Source organism: Ambystoma mexicanum, chromosome 6q (assembly GCF_040938575.1).
Source record: "Ambystoma mexicanum isolate Mex_15411 chromosome 6q, UKY_AmexF1_1, whole genome shotgun sequence".
NCBI lineage: Eukaryota > Metazoa > Chordata > Amphibia > Caudata > Ambystomatidae > Ambystoma > Ambystoma mexicanum.
Genome location: NC_090937.1, coordinates 52272552 through 52293700, shown reverse-complemented (window position 1 = coordinate 52293700; position 21149 = coordinate 52272552). Strand labels below are relative to the sequence as shown.

The 21149-nt window shown below is 44.4% G+C and overlaps 1 protein-coding gene across 3 annotated transcripts in view; it reads right to left on the bottom strand.

Annotated features, from left to right (window-relative positions):
- Positions 1 to 21149, bottom strand: part of CLTA (clathrin light chain A) — a 297566-nt gene that overhangs the window by 205357 nt on the left and 71060 nt on the right. The gene's annotated exons all lie outside the window — the stretch shown is intronic.

Genomic DNA, 21149 nt, shown 5'->3' with positions numbered 1-21149 from the left:
CAGAGGGCGAAATCAATTATTTTAAAACCAGTAGCAGTGGATGCATCAAAAGGTGTGAGCCTTGCCAATGACTGTTGCGATCTGAATGCCTCAAACCAAGCACAATGCATCCAGGTTTGGATGAAGTACAAAACGCCTGCAATGCCCTCAAAAGCCCATCACTGCTATTCAGAAACTGTGGACCTTGGGGCATTTCCATCACATATAAAGGCAAGTATGTCCGTTACCACAGCACCACCAGCGAATCTCAGATCCGGACAGCAATTATTTTGTCATTTGACGTTCTCATATGTTTCTATACTCTGCTCATTAACAAATGAAGTAAGCACTCTACGCCAGATGTATGCTCAGTCACTGAACACAAGTATTCCCCTTGGAGCCTACTAAGAACATTGTGCTTAAGCCAGAAATGGACCTTGCTACTATATCTCTGGTTGTGCCTGGGCAAACTTTTATTGTTATTTGGCATTTATATAACGCTCTATATATCATTGGTATGATCTCAAAGCGCTTTTGGGTTGAACGCCCTTGGGGACTGTAGTCCAGGTCAGTCGAGAGGTAGTGTAATTTAGGGTGTACTCAATATGCGTGCAGCTAGTGTGATTTGCCTGATGGTAGCTGCATCATAACAATAGGTGAGGTGGTAGTGAGAAATCAGTCGATGTGTGCAGTCGGGTATTTGGTCTGAGACCGCATGCTTGCAGCATTAGGCCTGCGTAGGAAGTTTGTGTGCAGGTAGGCCAAAGTTTTTGTGGGGTATAGCTGCGTTCTAACAGGATGTTGAGGTGTTCATGAAGTATTGATTGCATGTGTGCAGATAGGCCAAAATTGATCAAGGGGCATAGCTGCGCTCTATTGTGTGCTGGCGTAAAGTAGAGTGAACATAGTGGTAGGAGAGGGTCCCTTAAAAAAAAGGTCCAAACTCTTTGTCAGAAGCCATAAAGTTCTTTGCGAACACTATCCAATCCCTCAATTGGCACTGTGCAATACCCCAAAGTCTTAAAGTCCAAAAGCTTACATTCACAAAACAATATAAATGGTCTATTAAATAATTCACATGCCCCTCTTCCCTCCATTACAGGGCACAAAGAATCTGGTACTCTGAACAAGGGTGAATTAGGTGTTCCCATGAATCAGTGCGAGTGCAGAAGGAAATGTAGAACAGTCTTCTGAATCCCCAACTGGCTGATCTCCAAGCCCAGCCTAGTGAAATGGCCTTTGTACAGAGAGGGTGTCTCCGCATATTCCAACTGCTATAAAATACACAACAAAAGTTGTATTGGGATTGGCTAGCACCATTTGCAGCCAGTGATTTTTTTGGGGGCGGTTTGGGGTCACTACTGAAAGGGTTTTAGCTGTGCCGCCTGGCAAGATCAAGCCACGTCTGGAAACCCCAGGAGCCTAAATATTTGGCTAGGGTAAGTTTGAAGATCTGACTTTTGGTTCTTGACCTTAAAAGGTGGATATCCATCTCATGGTACTAATTTATATAGGAGCTAGAGGGGCCAACAATCCATGTATTCTCAATAAACAAACTGAGCCTCTATTGGTCTCCGCAAACCAAACTCAGACTGAATTTCGCTGTACATAGTATGCCACTGAGGCCAAAATGGGCAGAGGTTTGGTAGAGGGGACATCCGTACATAGGGCCCCTCTGTAGCCAGAAGGGTTTGGCCAAGTGTCCATTGACTCATACGCCGATTGAGGGCTGGGTGTAGCTTGCTGCAGTGGGTCCAGTTGACCAAAACTATAGCCTGGCCAGCAATACAGATGTTTTCTGTGCTTGGACAGTCCATCTGGTAGCAAACCTAAATTGTATCATCAAGTCTTGCCCACCCTTTCAGACCTGCTTGAACGGGGTCTATTAGTTCCGAGTTTAAATCATTCAACTCTCTGAGCAAGTATGTTAATGTGTAGTGCCTGAATTTAAAAGAGGGGTAGCATTATAAGAGAAGCATTATTTCTCATCTCTCACAGCTCTAGGGCTAACAGATTAGCATCCCACGTACCAGCCTCTTCATCTCTCATAACATTGAAGAAGTGAGAAGGGGGGGGATTAACAAGTATACCTGACGGGGCCAGTAGTGAGGCTCTTCCCTTTTGTATTTTCCATTTCCCCATTTCTCTGCCAATCATCAACCCTTTTCCCCACACATTCTAGTACTATAGAAGGCTAATATTCTAAGCTCACGCCGTTACCATTTGTTCCCTTTCTTGGCCTCCCTCGCATATTTTTTGCACTACCCCTCCACCCCTAGTTCCAACTGCATCTTTCTCATACTCGTATTGGTACTCTCTGCTCCATCTCTTCCCTACTCACCTCACTACCCTTTGCTCAACTCACGCAGGATTCGACTTTCTCCATCAAACCTAGTGTGTCAGACTCATTATACAAAGCATAATTGAATAGTGCTTCTTTTGAACTTTCATGTAGAACTCCCAACCCCCCTTTCTTCCTCTACTCATCCTAGTATTTTCTACCACCTCCTTGTTGCTTCACTTCTGTCTATACTACACCCATAATTTACACAGGTATCTTATTATTCTTGTGCCTTATTTTCTTACCACTCACCTTTATGACCCTTTTACTCTGCTCTTGGCTTCCCTTGCCTCTTTAAACTACTCTCCTCATATGGGACTACTTTTCTTGTTGCGCTGGTGTGTTGGGGTGGAGGGTTTGTACTCCTTCTCGAGGCACCAAACATGACCAATAAAGTCAGAGTTGAAGATGGGGAGTCACACTCCAGCCAGCAATAGTGCCGTAAATTGTGATTATCCCGGCCGCTACCGCAAAAATAAAATCTCCTGTGCCAACCTTAATGGGGATTTGCTCTGACAGGTTATTTTAAATGCAGTGCACGTCTCTGAATATGCTTTTCAGAAGTGCAGAGCCTTGCGTTTGCACAATACATGCATGTCTGTACATCAAGTGCCACCTTAGTGTCTACCTTCAGTCAAAACTCTATGCCACCTAGTAAAACCTGGTTGCCGTTTTGTAGTGGACACGTCCATCTACATGCAAGTGTGTTTTCTTGTTCATTTAGGCTTCAAGTTTAGTACATAAAAGCATTCCTCTAAATGCACAATTGTGCTAGAGATTACCACTTACTCATTCATAAACTAACAGTGTCCTATTTTCTGTTATGGTTGTAATATGTACAATGTCTTTTTCCCTTGCAGTGCATATCATATTGGCTTTGCCTCCTGCAGTTCATGATCAAAATGCATGGTGCTAGTTATATATTGCAGCTTTATTTTTGCAGTGTCGGTTGGGATTCCTAATGTTTTCATCGAATATGCACATTTGGGTGCAGATCTTATTTTAGTGGCATGTATTCTTTACTCATAATGCATTTTGCCATACTGTTTATGGTATTGTGCAATTAGACCTAATGCCAATTTGAACTACTCCCATTTGGCTGCATCTTTGACCTAATTCGGTAGGTCAAATGGTACACTTTAATTAAAACATTGTTGCGGGGTGGGGTAAGGGAATAGGTTGAGGGGATTTGGGAGGGCAGGAGGGGGTTCTCCCTCTGCAGTGGGTCAAAAAGAATTGGGTCACGTTTTTTTGGGTCGAACAACCCATATCCGTTGTTTATTACCTTATGACTTACCACCTACATTGCATGGTAATGGTTTTATCTTACACTATTGCCTTTACAGTACTTTATGAAAGTGCATAGTGCATTTGTTACATGATTAACACCTTAACTGCTGAGGGGTTTCGATCAGATTGCTGAGCCTTTTGGACATTTCAGTAGGTCGCATTCAATCCCTTTTAACTTTTGTTACAAGTGATATCCCGGCCCAATGTGCACTCTTTTCATCCCACATTTAGGTGGCCATAACGCCACAAAGGATTAGTAATTTTGCTGTAGTAGGGGGGGGGGGGTGAGAGTAACAAAAAAAAAAAAAATACCACATTGTGTTTTTCCAGAAAATGCCAATAAAATGACGATAAAGAAGCCAGTGGTTTTGTTCTTGTAAGAGCGAAGAACAAATGGTGTGCAGTTCTGAATTCAGCACTCTCCGAGCTTTCAAGAAAAGTGGAAACAAAAACTTTTTTATATGGTTACCATCAGTTTGGTGAGAGGCAGGCGATTTGTCCCTTTTTTGTGATTAGGACACGCTTCGACAGAATGTAAGAGGAGGGTAGGAAAGCTATGGGAACACAAAAAGGCATACATCACTGAAAAGTAGACATAATTCAAAGTTCAGGAAGGGGTCATTTGCACAAGTCACGCAACAACTATGTAACTAAAATCCTGGGGGCATCAGAGGGGGCCCGTTTATGCAGTCAGCATAAAAATCCTGTGTAACGTGGCTGCGTTTTTTTGACTCGTGGTATTGCTTGCTTTGTGAAACATTATGAAACATTATGAAAAATGTGTGATTTCCTAACCAGAAGAGGAATGTAGCAGTGCATTGCTTTTCTCAGAAGCCATTGGTGAAGAATGGCAAGCATACATTTTTTGAAAGAGCAGAGGCAGCCCTTCCGAAGGATAGGTGACTTGCGCAGGATACAAAAGCGTAGCGTGCCTGAAGCATTGATTAAATGTCACATTTCGGAAATGAAAGGGTGTAACAGGTGCAGTAAGAAATGTTTGAAAACTTTATCAAAACCAAGAGAAAACAAATGTCCTACCTTCCCACATGTGTCCAGATAAACATGGTACCTCAAATGTGTGGGTGCACTAACCTCGACGCAAAGGGAAAAGGTTAAACCACTGAAAGACTGGATTTGGCTTTGTGGACAACCCACACATTTGGGCCTGGGCTGTCACAGCCACCAAGGAAACCAGGGAACCCCTGCATTTTTTAAAAGAAAGACACCCGTGGGAATCCAAAGAGGTTGTACTTGCGCAAATTGCACTAGAATGTATTACCCACAATTAACAGGAGGTGGGGGATTCCTATGGCCAGCCCCCTGATGCCCTCAAGTGTGCCTCTGGCAAAATTGCCCTATGTTTTGCCTTCCTTGGGGAAAATGGGGTGAAAACCAGCAACCATCTGCCCCCAAAGAAGGCAACACTTTGAGCCATTTCTTTGGGTGGGCGCTGTTTGGCATGGGTGGCACCCCCAAAATCATTGTCCTGGTGTTCTACTGGTCATTGCTGGTCGGGGATTGAATGATCCTTTATGAGCAATCTCCATAATGGAGGGCTCGATGGAAAGGGGAAGATTCTCAGACTAAAGGAAAGGGAAAAAAAAAAAAAACCCACACGTGTCTGCGAAATTTACAATTTACATGCTGAAGCCTTTCGGCCTCAGCATGTAAATTGCTTTTCCCCCCCATTGACGTCGGCGAATGTAGCGTGCGCCGTCATCACGGCTGCACCCCGACGCCCAGGCATGGAAGGGGGAGGCCTTACCCTTCACAGCCTGGGGGCCGGAGTAGCGCAGGAGCAGGGGGCCATCTGCCCCCCACAGGTGAGTAGTGCCGAGGACAAGATAGCTCGTCCTACGCACTTAATGGGTTAAAGTGCAACATGCTTGTTATTTAGCAGTGGAATATCAAATGCTCAAGGGAATTTTACAGGTTTAAATAACCTAGGCTCCGCTTCCATTTGATCATATAGTATGCAGGCTTATTTATCACATCCACGTTTGCCAACATGCATAGTGCAGAATTTGTATTCCATTTTCCCCTCTACAGTACCTCTGTAAAAGTGCCTAGTGCTTTCATCTCATTTGGATTTGGGGACATGGCATGTGCTTTCTAAAGTTATTTTTTGCTTCTTCTCTTACCAATTTCCACTTAAAGTGCATAGTGCTCGTTTTGTATTGCACTTTGTCTTCTACAATGCTTCAATAAAGTACACCCTGCTCTTCTTGCAATGAAGTGCTACATGCTGGTAAGGTGCTCGATATGTCAATCAAGTGCTTACAGGGGCGTTCTGGGTTTATTATGCTTTTTGGGCCATGTATGTGGCCTTACAATGTGCATGGCTCCTTTTCATTTCCACATGATGTGCAGTGTGCCTTTAAAATTCATCAACGGGATATTAAATTATTTTGGTTACTCATATGTTAAAACTATCCATATAAAAAAGTTACTTGCTGTGGCCAAAATTCATTTTCCATCCTCACAACCTTTAAAAAAAAGTGACTTAAAATAACAGTATCAAAACCAAGTGTTAAAATATATTAAAAAAACGTATTCGAATATATTCTCCGGAAGTGTGTAAATCTCTTAAATGTCTAGGTGTTCTACTCCACTGGTCAATCTGCACCTATAAAACAGAGTTCCTCGTCCAGATTAGGACACCTGGCCTTTGTGTCCAGATGTACTGAGACTCCTTTCTGGCGTAGTTTAACTTCTCTATAATGCTCTTTAATAACGTATTGGAATGCCTCTAGGTTGCCCTCATGTTTTTCTTCAAAATGTTTTGCCAGGGGATATGCATAATCTTTGTTCTTTAAAGTACGTAAATGTTGCAGGATCCCGATGCTTCCCATGTAACACATCCACACAATTATATATGCAACCTGTGTGCTGTGGCATAGTACATTTTTTAAGAGTACCCTTTGCTTTGTTCGTGGGGGTATATAGTCAATTTTGTTAATCCCATATTTGCATGCTTTACATTCCCTGAAACAACTGTTTGATAAAGTCAGTTGGGGTTGGTCGTTTTTCATAACAAAATTGGACAGGGCTTTCCTGTATGCGATTGTAGCTCTTTCCCCTATGTAGGCACAGACATCCTTCTCTTTAGTAAAAATCTTCCAATGGTTATCTAAAATTTTGATAACGAGGCCATCTTGGTTACTATATGTTGTTATAAATCTCGTGGTTCCGATTGATCATTTTCCCTATTTTTCTTCTTGACTCACAATAATTCTTCCCTTTCCGCCTTTTTTAATCTTTTGATACGCCCGGTTGATACATGAATGGGATATTTTTCTCTCCTTGAACCTTTGTGCTGCGTCTTGCGAGTTTCTCAGACAGTGCCTCTGTGCAATCTCTTTCAATGCTTAAAAATTCACCATATGGAATGCTCAGTTAAGATTCTTAGGGTGGCCACTTTCCGCATGCAATATAGAATGTCACTTTTCTACCCATTGTACTTTGTATGAAATATGATATGGCATTTAAAAACGCGCCTATACACAAGTGTTTCAAGGCGCGACGAGGCAAGGGAGGGGGAACAGAGGGAAACAAAGACAGCGATCTTACTAGGCCAGGTGTCATCCAGATCGTGCAAGTGCAGGGGAAGAGGAAAGGGGGAAGAGGAAAAGTGCGGAGGGGGTGGGGACAGTGCAGTATATGGGGTAATAAAAACCATACGAGAAGTAGGGCCAGCTGATGGCAAGTGCAAGGGTAAGTGCAGACATCAGGTGTCAAGTGCTGGTGGGGTACTGTAGGGATACAGAAAACAGTCCCCAAGTCCGGGGGTTGCCAGGGCAGCAGTGCAGGTGTGTAACTGGTGGGGCAGGGGACCTGGGCCCGAGATCGGAGGGTGACCAGTACAGTTTCAGCCAGGAGTTCAGCAGGGGAGAGGAGGAGATAAAGAAGCAAAGAGTAAGGATTTGAGGAGCTTCTGGAACAGGACATGGTTCTCCTCAAGTTTCAGGGAGGCAGTTCCAGAGGGAGGCCCCATCCGAGGAGAGAGAGCTACCACCAACTCATTGCTTGGAGAAGCGACTGACCCAGAGTGAGTTGGAGGCGGATGAGCGAAGAGCTCTCAGAAGGAAGATATTTAGGAAGAGAGTTGAAGGTATTGAGGCCCCAGAAGGGCTTGTGGACAATGCAGAGGGTTTTAAACTTAATCCTCACAGCCACTGGGAGCCAGTGTAGAGATTTCAGTCCTGGAGAGATACAATCCCTGTGCTTGAAGCCAAGGACAATTCTTGCAGTCCTATTCTGGATTAGTTGCAGAGGGCGCAGTGTGGAAGCAGGCAGATTTAGAAAGAGGCTGTTGCAGTAGTCCAGCCTAAAGAGAACCAGAGCTCTGGAGACTGAGCTTTTGGGGGAAAGGAGAGGAAGGGAAGAATACCTCATATTCTTCCCTTCCTGACTTCCCTTGGTAGTGTGACAGAGATGTCGGAGATTTGAGGAGAGAAGGGGAGTGTGGAGTCGAAGATGGCCCCAAGGTTTATAGCCTCACAGGTGGGAGAAGGAAGAGGGCCAAGAGAGGCCGGCCAGAGAGTGACAGGAAAGGAGGGAGCGGCTGTGCCGATGGGGAGAATACATGGTGTCTAATATGAAATTCGTCACTATCTGTGTTTGTGGATTCCCCCATTTCCTCTTGATCTTTTGGGTCATTCCCAGCTAAAGCGGGAATTGGCCACTATGAATGCCCTGCTCACTAACCAGGGTGTGAAAGTCAATGTTATCCCGTAGGAGGCCCCCCACCGTTGCCACCCCTTTGTCCTCCCAGTGTCGCCTGTACTGTCCCAACACTCCCCGTCATCCTCCGATGACACACGTTAGGGGGTGGAGGGGTGTCCCAAGCAGAGTTCCGGAGCTCCTAGGAACCTCCATGTTCTGCGCCATATATCACAGACCAGTTTCGGGAGCCCAGATGGTCTAGTCAGTTGTGTGTTCTCCACCCATAGAATTTCTTTCAAGAAATATCTGTCATGATTCCCGCCCCTCATGTCCCCAGCCCTCCAAGATGTCAGGCTGGAGCCAGGCCACGATCACCTACATGGCCCTCAAGGGCCTCTCCATCCCTCCCAAGACCCACTTGGGAGTCAGAATTGGCGCTTGTGGCACCAGGCTCACTCACTCCCATAGGATTACATTGGGAATTGGACTTGTAGTGAATTTATGGGGACAAGACGGATGCCCCCACATATTTCGGTTCCCAGAACTACATGTGCGGTCTAGTCTTTTGGGTGTGGTTCAGCGCAGAGACACCTAGGATACCCAGAGACCATTTAAGCCACACCCAGGCTGAGAAACATGCTTTGCGTTTTCGGCACCTGCAGCGTGACACTCGCTGTGTTCGGATCGGTCTCCAGTAGGCCTGCATCTGTCTTCTGCGCTCAGCTCCTGCAAGAACACCATTAGTAACAGCCTTACCTTGCGGCGCTTCTGCCCATCATTCATCGCTCCTTATGTTCGGCGGGCATCTTCGGCGGTGTCATTCCCATCCCGGCATGCCGCTTCCTAAGGAGAAGGGAAAAGAACAAAAAGGCATTAGTACGTATTCAGCAAATCTTCGCTCATTTTTAAAGACTATACGAGCTTCAAACGCTTACCTGAATACCAGCCGCTCTGGAGGAAGTCTGTCTCCGGAACTTCTCACCCATCTGCAAGAGGGAAAAGACACTCCAGGTTAGCGTGGAAACATCTAGAGGCACCGCAAACCGCGATTACTCACCGCATGTCTTCTTCATAACCGGCATCTAAGCTGAAAACGTTGCGGCACCTAAAAGACACCGAAAAATAACTCGGTTCAATACAAATAAGAAAGGGTCGCATCGCGCATCGTGCTCTCACTCACCTTCAGCGCTACTCATCTCAGCAGCACGTCGCCATCCCTTGGACGCCGGCCATCATCTAAGGAAGCAAAGGAACGAAGTTCGAGAACTGTTCAAAAGACTCATACTTACCTGTCGGACTCTTGCCAGTGAAGTAACTAGGCAGCAACGAGCCTGCATCAATCAACACGCCTCTGCGCTGAAGGCAGGACGGAGAGCACACAATCCAAGAAAACAAGGTGAGCTGTGGATCAAAGGGAAGGGTTGGACCCCGGGGAAGAAGGGGGTTCAAGCACACAGACAATAGGGAGTTCAACTCTACCAATCCTGTGTTTCAGGCCCAGTCTCCAGTGGAATAGCCTCCAGGGGAGGGTTCGAGGAAGTAAGAGGCCAGAACAGGCTGAGTGACATCCCCGTGGATACCAGGTGAGCGTTACAATATCTTGTCAGTATCGGTTGTAGCTGCACCGTGTCCTGGGAGGGCTCATCTCCCAGCCAGGCCACCACAAACTGCAGCTGCCCTGCCAGAAAATAGCTTTCGAAGTGTGGAACTCTTACCCTGCACTAATTATAATCCCTCCGAAGGGTGCTCGTGCCTCCGATTTCTGCCATCTATGACATGGTGTAGCCTCCTCAGGTTCCACGTGGTGTTGGGCCTGGGAACATACCATGTCTGGTCTACATGCATCAACCCCCCTATAACCCTTTTGAGTCTATTAGCCAGTACCACAGTCAGGATTTTACAATCCTGGTTCACCATGGACAATGGCCTTTCCCTGGCTTAGGAATCAGTACTATAATTGATTCTCTAAGATATCGGTTGGCACCCCGCGCTCATGCTCTTCTGTGTATACATCAAGCAATCTAGGAGCCAGCATATGAATGTATGCCTTATAGATTTTCCCCAGGAAGTCTGTCCGGACCTGGGGTTTTTGCCATTGGGAGTTCACCGACTACCACCTGGTTTTTGTACTTTTCTAGCAACAATTTCTACAATTAAATACAGATAGATTATGCTTTTACTGTCATGCTGCTACAGATTACAAACAGGTCATCGATTTATTGAATGCATAGTAATATACACATTTTCAGTGAAAAAAACAAGTTAAAATGTGGTCAAGTTGAGCAGATTTAACAGAGCAAAACACTTGGAATTCAGTGGATGTGGGAAGTCCTGACGAGGTTAACTTGGCCCATTCCTGTTGCATAGCCCATGAGCACATACATATTAAAAGAGAAGGGATTTGCAATGACATACACAACATCATTATGGGGAACATCAACAGGAACACAGCAAGTTAATCTGGCCAGGACTTCCACATCCACTGAATTTCAAGGGTTTTGTTGTGTTAAATCTGTTCAATTTAACTACACTTTAACATGTTTTTCCAGTGAAGTTCAAGGGTTTCATCATACCATCAGGTTTACCATGGCCAGTCTATCTTGTAAAACACTAACTTTTTTTCTCCGTTCCCTAGCCATGATAGGATAGGTTATTTATAACGGCGCTTAATACCCAGAGGTTTCTAAGCGCGACCCGGGGAATCGAACCTATGTTGCTTCACGTCGACTTGCTTCCAAGGCGAGTACATTGCCGCTGAGCTATCCGCCCATGACCATTAACCCCAGTCTTCGGCCACAGCCCCTTTACATGTTGCCCCAAAAGCTTTCTTCCGTTCCCACTAGCCATGCACTTTAGCCATGCCCAGTGCCCATAGCCTCTACATATTGCTGCAATAGGTTTCCTAAACAGGCCCACTAGCCATGGCATTTGGGCATGGCAAGTAGCCCCACTACTAGATTCCTTGACATGTTGCCCACTAGGTGCCATTTCCAATGTACATGTTGCCCCAATACCTTTCTTTCAGACCCACTACATGGCCACAGCCAAACATACATGTATTTCGGGCACACTAACCAGGGTCTAGCTTTTAAAATGCTACCTTACTTTCCCACTCACTAGACATGGCCTTCGCCAATTAACCTTTTTCATGTTGCTCCAATAGCCTTCTTCCAGTCCCACTGGCCATGCCCAGTTGCCACTCTACATATTCCTCCAATGGGTTTCCTAAAACGTTTCTTTTGGGCCATCTAGCCATGGCTCCTTTCTATATTGCACCACGCCCATTACCAACCAGCTCAATATAGCTGTAAATTGCAACTTTTTTTCTCTCATTTTTTTTTTTTTTTTAAAAAACAGTCCCAATAACCGCAGTTACCAATGCAAGGCATAAATTCGTTTTCAAAAATTGATTAGCAGAGTTTGCTAATTACGTTTTTCTTGATTAGCAAACAAACCCATTTGAATAGCAATTTTTTACTAATGTATATAATGCCACCAGAAGATACTTGTACCCAAGATATAAAATGAGCAACAATACAGCAGTTTTGTATACTGCTGAAGTAAGACATTAGTGACATAAATCAGGCCTTGCAAATTCTTTCTGTAAAATTGTGCATGTCATCGGAAATGCACTTTAGTTTGGCACACTGCTGCCACCCAGAGGTCAGCCATGCGCAGTGAAACTTGTATTTGACATTTACTGCAAACAAAGTAAAGTTTAAATAAGTTTCCAACCTCCCCTGCAAATGGTACTGGCCCTTCTTAAAATCTACTCTACTATGCGAGTGGGCGAAAATACTTTGCAAGCCCTGGATGAGTACCTGTAAAAAGGTTAGCTGAATGAAAGGACACACATAGATATGATAAAAAAGGCTCTTAAAACAGCTTGGCCAGCTCCCTCTACTGCAGGTGCAAATATATAATGCAATCATAATCATAGAGCAAAGTGAGCTTTGGAGGCCAACTACAGTGTACAATTTTGCAGTAGGTCTGTAGATGTAGAAACTGGAATATTGATTACTACTTTAAGTAAATATCAAGTTGGCTTTGTGTATCGATTATGTAAAAGAGAGTGGATGGCGTAGCAGGCAGAGACTAGGCAAAATACTATAGTTTTTTGGCTCTCTCACTTTCAGGGTAGCGGGTAGAAACCAACAAGGTAAGATAGGATGTCAGAGTATGGGATCAGCTCATGGGTTAAGTTGCAAGCTGTATGTAACCAGCAAGCCACAGGACTAGGTTTGACATCAAAGTATTTGGCTACGTGGTCATGTACATTTGCAAAGGTGTCCACTCGTCAATATAATGCATCTTCCCAACAAAATGAAATCTAGTTGACACTGAGATTTAGATACACTTCACTGTAAAGCATGGAGACAATGTAGTGTTTTACAGTAGCAATACTGTAATTATGCCTTATGTAACCCAATACATTTTTAGAAAAGGAAGTGAAAGCCTTTTTAAAAGAAATAACATACTGGTCTTTGGCAGACAGGATACAGTTAGCTTTATAACAGTATTATCCCCGATTATTTCTGGTTTGCAATTATTTGAAAAATAAAATGTGCATAGCACTCCCACACAGGCCCTTTTTGCACGAGTGAAGGGGAGGATACTGCTTCACTCTCTCTCCACTAGCCCCTTTGAACTGGCAGTGAACAGAGAAAAGAGGGCGGAGAGAGCCCTGAAGGCAAGAGAGGAATGCAGGGTGAGCTGTGCTTTCATTGAACAGGGCAACTTAAATAGCTAACTTTGCTACACAAGTGACCATTTAATTAGCAAACCTTCAGAATTGCATAGCAAATTGCTCCGTGACACTGCTTATTTTATGCCTTGCAATGTACTAAAGGTAACTGTAGTTATACATAAACGCACCCCAATAACCAATCTGTCAAAATCTTGCAAAATCCAAAACTCTTCCCTGCCATCCCAGGCAATCAAGTGTCCCCTTCCTCGTCCCATGGTAGTTCCCTCCCTAGCCCTCTTCCCCTCCCTGACACCCCGACGCCCTAACACTTGTCCTTCCGTCTACCGCACTTTCCTGAGATGGTTTCCTATAACAACCCTGGTTATCCCACCGGATAACCCCGGTTATGTGAAAGCGCTGAACTTCGTCCCCAATACCCACTGTCCCCCACACCTCAATTTCACATGGTGTCTTTTCCCCTGTCCACCTCTAGCATGATGCCATTTCATCCTTTATCCTCCAAATGGCATTTTGGCCACTTTTTTTTGGCTAACCACGGTTATACCAGACAGGGGTGCACAACTGATTTGCCAGGGGGCCGAATGTACCTTTGCTGCCTGTAGTGGGCTGAAAAGTAAATGTGGGAGGGATGGTAGGTGGGGCGGGGGCGTGGTATGAGGCTTTTTCCACCCCCTATTTTTATTAAACGCATGGAAAAAGAATATTTGAATTTGAAACTTACATTTTGTAGTACACATTTTCCATTCCACTTTTGCCATGTCTTTCTTTCCAAAGGACGTATTGGCAATAGTAGAAAACACAGGCAGCTCATACAGGAGGAAAACACTGCTCTCAAACATTATGTTGCTTTTGATTTGCAAAGCACAGACTCTGCCATTTTGCACAGCTGTAAGTGAGCAATGAACCAGGAGTAATGTGAAATGTGGTTTCTTTTTTAAGTGGGAGATGAACAGTGAACCAGACATACTTCATCAGTGAGAAACATTGTAGTGTTTTTCAGCTGCCAATTTCTGGATCTATGGCTCCAGTAATGATGTGCCTACTCTCAGAATAGCATGGAGATGGTGATCAGTGAGTCTTGTCATTAGACAACTGCGAGAAAACCTGCTCACAAATAAGGTACTGGCAAACATGGACACCATCTTTAATCACCAGCTTTGATCACCAGCAAGACAAGGCCCTCATCATGACCACCCGCACGGTTGGCAGAGCAGCTGATCAGACCTTCCGGCAGCCTGCTGACTTGATTGGCTTGACCTCCTTAAAGCTGCACCCAGAGCTGGCAGGCGATCGCCAGCCCCCTCAAAGGGTCTCATTTAAGGGCCAGGCTTCCCCCCCCCCCACTGCACCGCACCCTTGTCTGGCCCCGTCCGGCCTGGTCAACCTGAAGACATCTTGCAACAAAACTAATCTGCAATTCCTGGTAAGCACCCTACACCTTGCATCACAAGTGCTGCTCAGGCTGCCCTCTATCCCTCAAAATCGAACTTGGGCATGCCAATTAGCTGTGCCCATACTTACATTGTGCGTCGCTGCTCTTCACAAACGAGCACCTTCACTATAGCCCTCTCCACCTGACTTGCTTCCATGCAGGCCACGATTGACTGCCACCTCCCTCGCCCCCACCACAACACCCTTTTCTAATGCATGCAATCCTTTCATTAAAAAAAAAAAAAAACCACCCCAAAGCCATACTCTCTTTTAAGCCCCACTGTCACTTACCTCTGCATCCATCTTCACATGCTTACTTTTTCTGCTGGCCTGTTATTCTAATGTAGATGCCCCTCTCTTGCATCACATGTTGATCTGCTGTATGCTCTGTCTAAAAGTTGTGCCTTACATCTGTGCATCCTCCACTTTTTTGCTGCATTTAAGTGTTTCTGTGAAAATCAAATGTAGTTGTGCTTTCCAATTTGTTAATGATCTTTAATCTGGGCATCTAAAATGTGCTACAAGGAGGGCACTCAGCTGTCAGGACGTCAAGGATAATCTTCAAAATAAATCCACCATTCGCCAACAAGGTTACTTCTGCCATATCCAGTTTTATTAAGGGCATAACAGAGCTGACGCGTTTCGGATCGATCCCGTTGCTTGATCACATATAAAATGAGTGATTTGCACAGCATTTAAATACAATCATAGAGGAAAGTTTCAAACTCTATGGTTTTACCCAATACAATTAGTCCCTGTTCTCTTTCGACTTTTACCCAATCCATGTAGATTCTCTCCTATGTAACTGCAGGCGGCCATTTTAAAGTGTATTTCGAGCCATTCTCGTTATGTTTGATGTACATACCAAATAACAGGTTTTTTTGGTAAGCCGGCAGTTTTTGTTAATAGTGTTAACAGAACTATTGTGACACTAGTGGTCAACGCAAGAAATACTACGTACACGGTATCAATATACCTTATTAACACGTTTACTAGCAAACAAACTGGATTTCCCCATTTTAGTAACTGATAAAATGAATAAGCTATTTCAAATTCAATTAAAGATCCTTTTCTTTAAGCATATTGTCCCGTAGGTATAAGAAAACAGAGAGGAAACATGATGATTGAAAGTGCATTGTGCTGTAAACATTGGTTCTAAGTAAAACCAAAATTTTTATATAAAGTGCATAGTGTCGTCATTATTCCTCATATCCGGGCAATAGCTTGGTTGTCGATAAACTCATTAATTGTACAAGCAGAAGATATTCTCAATAAAGTGCATAGTGCTGTAAACATGCATTGCCACTGTAATACAGTGTGCAATATAGGTTATAGTAAAACCAGAATTTTGGGAAATACATGCTGGATTTTAAACGAAAGGGGAAGTAGAGAGAAAAGGGATTAAAAAAGCTGTGCAATTTTCACTAAAAAGATCAATACACATACAAAAAAGTCTATACAATCTACAAAATATTAGAAAATGTTAAAATGAACTCAGGTATCAAAAATATTAAGCAAGACATTGCCATTAGTGGTGAGCTACAAAAAACTTTGTCAGAGCTCAAATGGAAAAGGTGCACTATGTCCCAAGGAAAGTATATAGTTCTTCATCCAGGTTGTGTCCTCCTGGTTTTTTGGTTTGAAAGTCTAGGATGCAGCGTGTTTCCATCTGTCGCAGTGCAAGCTCCCGATTACCAACACGTGGATTGAGTTTAATATGGTACACACCAAAAAATCTGAAGCTGTCCAGCTTGCTTTGATGTTTATGTACTGCCATGAGGTATGAGGCATCTACTTTCTTCATGGCACGCATATGCTGCAAGATCCTTAATTTCAGCTTGCCGATGGTGCTGCCTACATAGCAAAGATTGCATGAGCATACTAAAACATACTACAAATTCAGTGTTACATGTGATTTTAGTTTTAATTTCAACATCATGTCCCAGTATTGGATGTGTATAACTGGTTTTAAGGGCAAATTGGCAGGCTTTGCATTTGCTGCATTTCAGAAAACCAGTGTTTCTCTTACTCAACCATGTGGGTTCCGCTTGTATTGCATTTTTCTGTGCCATAAAACTGGTTACTAATGTGTCTTTGATGGAAATTGACTTACGCTGCCCCATGAAAGGAGATAGAGCTTCATCGGTTTTCAGGGCATGCCAATGTTTTTGTAATATTTGCCTTATTATTTTAGCATGTGACCCATAGGTGAGTATCAGTCTTACATCATCAATTTCAGATGGTTCAGGTATTCGATTAGTAGAGAGCAATATTGCTTGATCTAAATTTCGGGCTTTGATGTAAGCTCTTTCAATGACGGCCTTTGTTTGCTAAAATTCCGGGATGTGATTTTGCACTATCAAAGCAGTCCAGTTTACTACAATTGCGTCGAATCCTAATGAACTCACCATATGGTATACTCCATTTGAGCGGAGTCGGATGATTGCTTGTTGCAAATAATGGCATGTCCGAACTTGTGGGTTTGCGGTGAAGTTCAGTGCCGATTTCTTTTTTGTCCGTTTTTACCACGACATCCAAGAAAATTAATGATTCTTGGCTGTGGGTCTCAATAAATCTAAGATTTAAGTTGTTAACATTCAATATTGACACAAAATCTAGCCAGTCTTGTTGTTCACCATTCCATAGGACAAACAAATCGTCAATATACCGTAGCCAAAGGACAACTTAATCTGTGTATTTACTATTAACATCAGTCCAGACAATGAATTTTTCCCACCATCCCATGGTAAGGTTTGCATATGATGGCGCAAAGCTTGTGCCCATTGCCGTACCACGTAATTGGTTGTAATAAACGTTGTCAAAAAGAAATTGTTGGTCAAGCATAAAATCTACCATTTCTCCATGGCTCAAATAGTTTAGCGATCTGCTATCCAAAAAATATTTGCATGCTTTTTTACCATTGTTATGTTGGATTGATGTATACAATGATACTACATCCAATGTGGCAAACATAAAATTTCTTTCCCAGGCGATTCCTTCAATTCTACTGAGGAAGTCTTTTGTATCACGTAGGCAAGAAGGTAACGTTAACACTAAAGGTAGTAATGTTTGATCAACATACTTAGACATATTTTCTAATGAAGCACCGTTTAGGGTGACAATGGGTCTTCCAGGGGGGCAGATAGGGTTTTTATGCATCTTTGGCAAGAAGTAGATTGTTGGAATGATGGGGGTTTTATTGAAAAGGTATTTCCAGTCGTCAAGGATATTCAATTCCTGCCATTTGTGCAGAAAACACTCAACTTTCGTTTTAATGGATTCCAAAGGATTATCTTCAAGCTTTTCATAGTAATGTTAATCGCCAAGTTGGCGTTGTGCTTCCTTCACATAGTCTTCTCTGTCAAGAATTACAATGTTATTTCCTTTGTCCGAGACTTTTATGATTACATGGTCGATTTCTTGCAGTTCTTGAGGATATATATTACTCCCCGTAATCATATTTCTGATGCTTGTATCTGCTTAGATTCACATGCTGTGCATAGGCCGACATCTAGTGGAAGCTGCAGAGTATTACAGTTTGTTTTTCGAAACTCGAAAATGGGCGTCGACACAGGGCGTGCCAGTAATACTATCCCTAGTGTGACGTCCACTGTACCCATGATCCCTCACGCGTCTAGGACCCTCAGATTGCATTTTTCCTGACATGAGGTAGAATGAGGAGTAGCGCGAGTACAGATGATCCAAGCAGATAGAAGATAGATAAGATAAGACTACAAGCATCCATGCGCCTTCTCTCAGAGGGGAGCAAGGGTGGGTCGCATGTGAATCTAAGCAGATACAAGCATCAGAAATACGATTACAGTGAGTAATGTATCCCTTCTGAGGCTTGTGGAATCTGCTTAGATCACATGCTGTGCATAGATTAGCGAGCAGTACCTGAAGAAGAGGTGGGATTTGAGAAGGGTCACGAGCAAATAAATGTCTTAGAACCGCTTGTCCCACTTGGGTATCTGTCTTGGAATGGGTGTCAATGCAGTAGTGCTGAGTAAAAGTGTGAATAGAGCTCCAAGTAGCTGATTTGCAAATGGTGTCAAGGGGAACATTCGCAATGAAAGCCAGAGTGGCCCCAATGCCTCTTGTCGAGTGGGCTCTGGGCGTAAAAGGCAAAGTTTTGTCAAAAAGAGTAACACAACTGGATACAGTTGACAATCCACTTGGAGATGGCATCCTTAGAGATGTGATCTCCCTCTTTGCCTGTGGCTACGGAGACAAACAGTTGATCTGTTTTCCTAAGCCGTCTGGTCTTGTTTACGTAGTAAAGGATTGCCCTACGCAAATCTAGGGTGTGTAGTTTAACCTCAGCCGAGCTTTGTGGGTTTTGGAAGAAAGCCGGAAGCTCGATGGACTGGTTCACATGTAATTTAGAAATAAACTTAGGTGAGAACCTAGGGTGCGTCCGTAAAACCAACTTATCCTTATGAATAGTAAAGAAAGGATCCTGCACTGACAGAGCTTGAATTTCACGGACCCTTCTTATGGATGTAATGGCTACTAAGAAGGCAGTTTTATAGGTCAGGTGTTTGAGACTTGTCTTATGCATGGGCTCGAATGGGGGGCCCATGAGTTTAGATAGCACCACGTTCAGGTCCCATCCTGGTGGTGGGTTAGATATAGAGGGATGAAGTCTCTTTACTCCCTCCATGAAGGCTTTAACCACGGGTACCTTCTACCACGACACCTTGCTATGTGAGGTGGTGTACGCTGACAGTGCTGCCAGGTATACCTTGAGTGAGTTGAAAACCAACCCTGCGTCCAGCAGGTGGAGCATGTATGTCACGATTGTGGAAGGAGTGCAATCAACTGGGTTGATTTGTTTATTCTGGCACCAGATAACAAATCTTTTCCATTTGTCGAAGTAGCAATGCCTCGTGTTCGGTTTCCTAGACTCTTTTAGGATGTCCACACACCTCTGTGGTAAATTGAGATGTCCAAACTCTATGACCTCAGGAGCCATGCTGCTAGGTTCATGGAGTTGGGTAGAGGATGCACCTTCTGACCTTGGTGCTGGGACAAAAGAGTGTACCAGCCCAGGAGTTTGATGGGATCGTACACCGAAAGTCGGTGTGGAAACCACAGTTGTCTCGCCCACATGGGAGCAACTAGGACGAGCGTCATCTGTTCATCTTGTTCACCACCTTCCTGGAGAGGAGTTGATGGAAAAGCGTACGCAAACATCCCTGACCAGTTCATCCACAGGGCGTTCCCCAGGGAGTCTGGTTGGGGAAACCTGGATGCGAATCCTGGGCACCGTCTGTTTTCGCTTGTGGCGAATAAGTCTATAGTGGGGAAACCCCACTGAGAGAAGAGATCTTTCTACGATTTCTCTGTGTAGACACCATTCGTGTTCCTCCGGAAGGGGATCTCTGCTCAAAGCGTCCACTAGAGAATTGAGATCCCCTGGAACATGTTGAGATGACAAAGATGTTCAGTCTGAGTGCCCATATCCAAATTTTCTGGGCAAGTCTGGACAGATTTGGCGAACGAGTCCCTCCTTGCTTGTTCAGGTAGAACATGGCTGTCGTGCTGTCCGTCCGGCAGGTTCAGTAGGTGGGAGTCGAACGCTGATGTGATTCTTGGCCACAGTGTGAGACCAGAGACCCCGAGCTGTGTGGTGGAGATGGTGAGCTCCCCATCCTGTCAGGCATGCGTCCGTCATGACTACCGCCTGTATCTCGGGATCGTAAAAGGGTTTCCCCTTGGATAGATTGTCTCTTGTCCACCAGTGGAGGCTTTGTACAAGTGTTGGCGAAACGACGACTAGATCGTCCCACTGACCACTTGCCCGAGACCACTGTTTCGCCAACCATTCTTGCATGGGACGCAGGCCCGCATGGGGGACCAGGTAAATACATGACGCCATCATGCCCAGCAAGCGCATTGCTTTGCGTACTGTTATCTGGCGACCGGTTTGATATTGCGGAATTTGCAGTATTATATTCTGATTTCTTTCCTCTGAAGGAAAAGCCAACCCCTCTTGAGTATTTAGAACAGCTCCTAGGAACTGCTTGGAGGTGCTGGGCAAGACTTGATTTTTCTCGTTTATGGAGAAGCCCAATTCGAAGAGGAGGTCGATAGTTCTTTGAATGTTTGTCCTGCAAATTACTGGGGTAACCCCTGTGATGAGCCAGTCGTCCAGATAAGGGTACACTGGGATTGCCTCCCTGCGTAGGTGTGCCGCTGCCAGCGCCAGTACCTTGGTGAATACCCTTGGAGCCGAGGCTATCCCGAAGGGTAGTACCTTGAACTGGTAGTGCTGACTGTCCACCTTGAAGCGCAGATATTTTCTGTGCGCTGGGAACATGGAAATATGAAAATAGGCATCTTTCATATCCAATGTTGCCATGTAATCCCCCCTTTTTTTTTTTTTTAGGAGGGTAATTACCTCTTGGAGAGTAGTCATGTGAAATTTTTGGGGCTTGACATACTTGTTTGCAGGCCGTAAATCCAATACTGGGTGCATTGTCAAATCTTTTTTTGGCACAAGGAAGTAAGTTGAATAAATACCCTTGTTTACCTGGTGTCCCGGGACGAGCTCTATCGCGTCCTTTGCAAGAAGATTTTCGATCTCTTCGAGTAGGATCTTCTGGTGGTCTAAGGAGTGTATTCTTTGTCGTGGAGGGTGGTTTCAGGGGCGCTCTGGGAGTTCTATGTTCTATGCAGTATCCTGCGGACACAGTGGACCGCACCCATCTGTCTGATGTGATCCCTTCCCAA